Consider the following 7,581-nt stretch of genomic DNA (forward strand, 5'->3'; position numbering starts at 1 on the left):
GACAGTGCAGTTCATTTATCATTCATTATTTTTTTCACACGTCCTCTATCAGAAAAAAATGACCGGTAGAACGTTGGAAAATCCCATTCAAATCAATGGAGCGTTCTACTTATGTTGTGAAGAGCCGTATAATAAGTTATTTTAAATGCAAAATGGTTAAAGGGACTATAAGGAGTTTAAAAATGTTAAAATTAAGTATTTTCCTCCCCCTACATGTTCCAGCCATGTCCTAATGTGTAGAATGAGCTCAGACCTGTTCACCACAACTGCCTCTAAAATCCTGTACGGTCACTCAAAAATGTGTCACTTCGGCCTGAATTGCCGTCATGCACGAGCTTAATATAGAAGGTGCAGTTACACATATGGCCTGAGGTGGCAGTAGTTAGCATAAAATGGCGAACTTGCTTCCAGCCCCTTTAAAAATATTCTATCAACACAGACATTTATATGGTTAGTCTGGTGTTATAAGTGATTTGCCTTAGGTGCACTGTGGAGCGGGTCAGACTGTTTTTAATGCAGGCTAGCTGATATCGTAGAAATGCGCTAGCCTTGCACTAGCCTTGCACTAGCCTAGCACTAGCCTAGCACCAACCTAGCGCCACGAAACTCTTCAAACAGCACACGAACTGCATGAATTACCAAAAAAATATCTCCAGAAATCAGCAACACTCCAGGACTAGGAAATGTGGCCCTGTGTCAAAAATCCTGAAATATCCCTTAAAAACAAGGAGAGAAGGAGCTCTCTGACTCTCACCATCCTCTTCTCAGAGCAGGCAGAGGCAGGACACGCCTCACCTCATGTTTAAGTGTCATTTATGACAAGAAAGTTGCCTCTAAGGTCCGCTAGAACAGGCTAGTGTTAAATAAAAGCACATTAGAGCGAGGTAAGACTAATATCTGTCTTTCCTAGTTCTGTGTCATTACATTATAGAGTCCACCTCATCAAAGTCACTGCTGAGTTGAAGCGCACGGTGCTGAACACCGGTGTGGGCTGAACCATTTGGCACATTTTTAAAGGGGTGTCAGGGCCCTGAGATATTATCAGTCATTATTGTTTGTGCAAAATTCTGTGTAGCAACCATTGTATTTCAGCCCGGTTGTTCAGTTCTTATAGCATCAATTATGAGGAAACTTAGAAAGTACAATACAGCTTTTTGCAGCACTTTTGAGGGGCCCGACACTGCTCTGGGCCCTGGGTACCCAGTACCCTTTACCCCCCTGTGTGTGGGGAGATTCTGCCTGTGTAGCAGAGCGAGGTTTTTGTTTTAACCTTAGCTTTAAGACACACAGATAAGTTCCATTGAAAAAGGGCACAAATGTTCCATTGGCTAAATAAGATTTATTTGTTACAAAATGTTTTTCTTTCATTGCATTTCATAAGTATGCTTGATTCAAAACCTTTAGCACATAGGTTTAGTCCATGAGATACAGATTCCACATTTAGGATAAGAGTCCTCCAACAAGTCCCCGCCGACCGCTGGACAGACCCAAATCACACACGGACATTTAGTGAAGACAAGACAGCGATGGGCAGTGCTGGTGCTACTGCCTGCGCCTATTAAAAAGGAATGCATATTATTAATTACATATATGTTGGCCTTTGCTACCCGCCGCTAGAGTTGAAAACATACCAGTCAGCACAACCTTTCGTGCGCTGTACCAGGGAACACGCTCATCAACAGGACCATCGGGGAACCGCACACCCAATCTACTGCGATGCTACTGCGATGCTACAGCGTTGCGCCATGACGCGCTCCCGTGAAGGGACCCACAGCAACACTAACACGAGGAAACACTAATCAGGGCGAGCATAAAGGATGAATTTAAAATAAATGTTGCAGAGATATCTACCTGTCGGACAGAGCACACCAGCGCCAACACCGGGTACAACAGGCAGCAGGAGATACACAAGGTCAGAGGGCAAGCAGCACTAACCCGGGGCCTTTTATAGTGCGCCTCTAGTGGCATGCGACACTACCACAAATTACTCACATCACCACACCTGTACGCCTTAAATAATGCAAGGATAGCTAAAAAACCTTGAGTTCCTCAAGTCTACACATCGCTCTCTTAGAGCAGAATACATCAAGGCAGCGTTTCTTCTCAAAAACCTGCCCCTCAACAACAAAGTAATTATGTCATTATCAGCACTAACACTCATTTCCGAAGACTCCATCCTGGATGCGTTCATTGCCTTAGCCCAGGCCTTGCCCAATGTGTTGGGTATACCCATGAATATACCCATTAAAAGTCATCAGAATACTCAAAATGTAACCGAAACGTAAAAACAATTCTGGGGGAGGACCTCCAGACCCCCCGTGTAATGAAACCCCACCCTTTCTGCTCCAGTCTCACAATGTTTCATTTTGGGTGTTTGGGAGTTTCTACTTAAAGTATTTAGTCAGTCTGTACTTTGTTTACTGTACGATGTGTAACACAAAAACACTGTGTGCCCCGCGCTGCGCCACATTTAGTGATCATTTATACCAGGAAACATTTTCAGTCAGATGATTTTTTCTGCCTTATTAGCGGACCGGCAAATATGCGAGAAGAAAACATTAAAAACTTACATACAACCATCCATATTTCTGAAACTCAGCAGAGAGTTACTGAACCTACTTATTTCTCAGACTCATTAGCCAAAAATGCAGCACCTCCTGCTTAAAAAGTCATTTTTACTAAAGTCACTACTTCCGGGGTTAGCGTAGCTGCTGCACCGCTAGCATTTCTCTCCGCTGACCCGGATGTACAGATTTAGGTAAATATTACTTTTATAGTAGTAATAGTTGGTTCAGCATTTTTGTAAGAGTTTTTTTCTCCAAAACAAAAATTGTCAAATGTTTTTCCTCATCAGCCATTAGCCAAAAACTAAGACAAAAATCTGAAGTTTGACGGTTACTATAGTGACTGCATTACATTCTCAGCTGCTACACCTCAATTTGAAATGTTGTGACGTCACTTGAATGCAACCTCTTCAGCATTTGTTATAGTAATGGGGAGAAATGGGAGAAAGTTCTGTTTGTTTTCCCTCTGGCTGCTTCAAATATGACCATATATGGGCATTTTAAAGAATTGCCCATATATGGTCATATGACTTCCAAAAGTTAGTCATGTGACTGAATTCCATTCATCCATGTATTCCATCGCTATAGAAACAGGGCAGTGATCATGTCATTTGCATAACGTGTGTGTCACTCTGCAGACAGACACGTGAGGCTTCAGTGATCATTTCCACGTCTTTACGACACGGCAAAGCTGATTTTCACACAGCGACGGCTAAATCTATACAGAATAACAGTTAATCATCAACACAGGGCCCTGTTTTACCCGCGCTTTGGAAGATTTCACAGAAAATAGCGCTATGAGCAGCCCACGGTCGAGTCCTGTCCAAGGTCCCTCTGTGGCCAGGACATCGACGTCTGACCCCCCAAAATCTATTCTCTCTCGGTCGTCCAGCTCTCAGTCTAACACATCGAAGAAATCTGTGACCTTTACGTTTCCAACCCAAATAATATCTCCTCCCAGTCCTGAACTACAAAAGAGCCATTTGAAGCCCGTGGCTGAGTGGATCCCCACCCCATTTCCTCACACAACTCTGCAGCTCATGTCTCTAGCTGAAGAAGACGAGGCAGTTCTAAATGCCCCAACATTCAAGGAGTCTGTGATGGATCAGATGATGCAACATGAAGCAGAAACAGAGGAGGACGCAGCAGATGACTCTCCTCTGGACGAAGTCGTGCCAAAGATCTCCACAGAAACAGTTCAGCCGCTGGTTCTGTCGTTCTGGGGCAGACTGAGCTCTTTAAACTTTAAAGAGCCTGACTCCAGGGTCAATCTGGCTGAGATGATTAAGAAGGTCATTGATTCTCTTGCTAACCTCTTCCTGGAGGCCTTAAGGAACATGGTGGTGGAGGCGAGAGTGACACAGCGCTCTCTGCAGGTGTCTGAGAAGGCAGTGAACAGAGGCTTGCTCAGAGGTCTCAGAGAGAGCTTTAATGCTGTTGTGGGTTCCTCTGACCAATCCATGAAAAATCTACTGAATCTTTTGAGCGCAGAAGTGACAAGCCAAATAAACGCTGTCCTGTGCTGCAGCCGAATTAAGGGAAAGCACCTCCTACTGCCTGAAAACAGAGACTACAGGCCTCCTAAGGAGAAAATGAAGGCCCTGATGTGCTACGCCAGAGCTATGCTGCGCGCCATCCAGGAGAAAGTGACAACGTGCTGTCACGGCCAGGCCTCACCTGAAGACGAGTCTTCACAGGCAGAGAACCAAGACCAGCCTCTCCCTGCGTCACCCATGCTCGACAGAGTCCCCAGTGTCCTGGACGAGGAACAGGAGACTTTCTCGGAGATGATTCAACCCAGTGAAGAAACACAGAGTGAGGAAAAGCCAAGATGCTGTGCCAACCTGTGGTCCAAACTCTGTGCCTCGCTGACATGTGCCTGCTGTAGGGGCACAGACACACTGTCTGTGGACTTCTCTGAAGACGCTGGCAGATCCTCCAGCCCCAGTGTGAGAGAGGCAACTGCAGTAGTGGGAGATATACTGCTCAATGAGGCTGTGGAACTGAGCACAGAAGACAGGGCCAGTCTGAGTAAACACAGCCTGGACACAGCTTCCGCCATCGTCCACCACCTCATGGAGGAGATAACCCTCCAAAAGGCAGTGTCTGGAGACTCTCTCCACAGCACGGAGCAGAGCAACGTCAGCTACTCCCAGAGGACCAATTATCTGACATCAGTTGCACACAAGGTCAAAGCTTTCTTCACCATGTCTTTTGCCAAAGGCTCACTGAGGAAGTTACTGACCCCACTGTGCTGCAGCGCTAATGCCAAACCTAATGTCTCCATGGAGGAGGTGATGGAGCAGGCCACTCCTCTTCTACAGCAGTTAATTCAAGAAGATGGAGACGTGTATGAAACTCTGCCCAAGACCATTGCGGTCAACCAGCACTCAGAGGTGAGGCGGGAGCTGACTGATGTCATCTCCAAAAGCATGGCGCCTGCAAAACTCAAGTCAACGTTCAGGAAGGAGGTCCGAACCAAGGTTAAGATCTTCATGGACTCAATGTCTCACTGGATTTATAATCAAACTCAGCTGCCCGCCCTCAAAGACCCAGTGCAGAGAGTCCTGGGCAGAATATGCCGACTAGTCTTCAGATTGTCCCAACCCAGTCAGAGCTCACAGAGGCTCATGCTCACCTCCACCCATGAGCGGCTGGTGGTACAACCTCAGCCCGACGAGCGGCTGGTGCTACAGCCTCAGCCCAAGGAGCGGCTGATGCTAAAACTTCAGCCTGACGAGCTTGTGTTCCCAGATACACAGCTCCACGCTCCAAAGTTTGTCCCACAAGCGCCCACATCCACTCAGCGCCCAGGGCAGACTTCCTCACAGTTCCCTGAGGCCTTCCCTGCAAGCCAGGGGCCGTCCAGTCTGTGGAGCAACAATGACTGCAACGCTCTCATCTGTGAAGTGCTCTGTAGGATCTTCAGAACCAGGCGCCCTAACAGTCTTGAAATGCTGGCTCTGTCCCAGAAGCTACAGCAGCAGCTGAAACAGCAGGTCTGTGACTGGAACATCCTGGTGAAGCCCAGCCAGCGCAGCTACCAGGACATAGCAGACGCTGTTTACAGAGACCTGTGCAGAGAAGTAAACAGCAAATATATGGCTCATTTTGCTCTGTCGCAGAGCAGCTACAGCGCCAACATCCTAAAGTCCATCCGCTTCCAACTGGAGATGCCTCAGAAGAAACGCACTGTGTGCTCATATCTGCGCTCAGTGTGGGACGCCGTCTGTAGGCGCTTCTAAAGCCACTGATAACAGCAGCGCTAACAGAAGCGCTGACACAAGCCGTGCTCCACTGACGTGAGCACACAGGACTGATGTGAGGACACAGGACTGATGTGAGGACACAGGTCTGATGTGAGGACACAGGTCTGATGTGAGGACGCAGGTCTGACGTGAGGACACAGGTCTTCACTGGAGTCTGTAGAGTGAGGTCACAGGTCTGATGTGAGGACACAGGACTGATGTGAGGACACAGGTCTTCACTGCAGTCTGTAGAGTGAGGACACAGGACTGAGGTGAGGACACAGGTCTGATGTGAGGACAAGGGTCTTCACTGCAGTCTGTAGAGTGAGGGCACAGGACTGATGTGAGGACACAGGTCTTCACTGCAGTCTGTAGAGTGAGGACACAGGTCTGACGTGAGGACACAGGTCTTCACTGCAGTCTGTATCTGTAGAGTGAGGACACAGGTCTGACATGAGGACACAGGTCTTCACTGCAGTCTGTAGAGACACCACACGCCCCTCATGTGGGGTCATTGGGCGCTCATATCTGCGCTCAGCGTGGGACACCGATCGGGATTATTGAAAATCCAATCAAATACACTTTATTTTTACAGCACATTTAAACAACAAACATTTCCAAAGTGCTGCACTTAAGATCATGAAAACAATAAACAGATGCAAAACCAATTATCAGAATAAAAATAAAAACAAAACAAAAGAGACTACACTAAAACCTGCGTAAAACAACAAATAGTACGTATAAACCGAATAGAAAAAAAAAAAAAGATAAAACAAAATTCTAAATAAAAAAAGTAGATAAAACAATAAAACTAACTAGATAAAATAAAAGACACAGGGGAGTCCACAACTCACACGAGCTGGAACTGACCCTCAGACATCAGAGCGTGCGCTGGAGAAATGTATTCCTTTTACATTTTTGCCCTGTGACAAAATGGCCCGTTTAGCTACACCCGTCCTTCCCCCCAGGTCTGAATGGGGATCCTGGTCAGACGTCGCTGGAGCATTATTGTAACTGTCTGGTGTTTACGCGTGCCAGTTCAGTCACGTAAACAGAGCGAGAAGCAAAAGCCCCTCCTCCTCCTCTCCTCTATGGGGCCAAACGGGAGTGAAGTTAGAAGCGACCAAGCTCTTCCACGTTTTCCCTATTTAAATACGGTTACATGAGCGTTTACACCATCAAATATAGTTACACAAAGTATTTGTGTAACTATATTGTGAGGCGCAACAACACCATAGGATCATGTAACCGGGAAAACGTGGAAGAGCTTGGTCACTTCTAACTTTACTCCCGTTTGGCCCCATAGAGAGGAGGAGGATGAATGTAACAACATGTTCAGTGTTTTGACTGAGCGCACGTGTAAAGACCAGACAGGTACGCATCAACTCGTCTAAGCTCAGGTAAGAACATATCTCAGTGGGCAAAAACGGTGGCCTGTTCCTTTAAACACGAGACCATCTTGCTGTGAAGTAAAAGAACTCATCCCTTATCACATCGGAAAATCATTTATTGCAGAAACAGTTTTGAAAAAAGGTAATAATGTCATTTATATTTGTAGTTCAAAATCCTTTGAACACTAAGCACATTTGGACAAAAACAAGTTACAAAACACTGAGGACACATTCGTTTGACAATCACAAACAGGGAACAAATCAGACATTCTCACCTAAAGGCCGGTATCACACTAAATCCACCGTTTCTCCATATTCTAAAGTGGTTCCCTCCACACCATCCGACCTGAAATTGTTGAAAATCGTACATTTCTTACA

The sequence above is a fragment of the Gobius niger genome (genome assembly GCF_951799975.1).
Source record: "Gobius niger genome assembly, chromosome: 4".
NCBI lineage: Eukaryota > Metazoa > Chordata > Actinopteri > Gobiiformes > Gobiidae > Gobius > Gobius niger.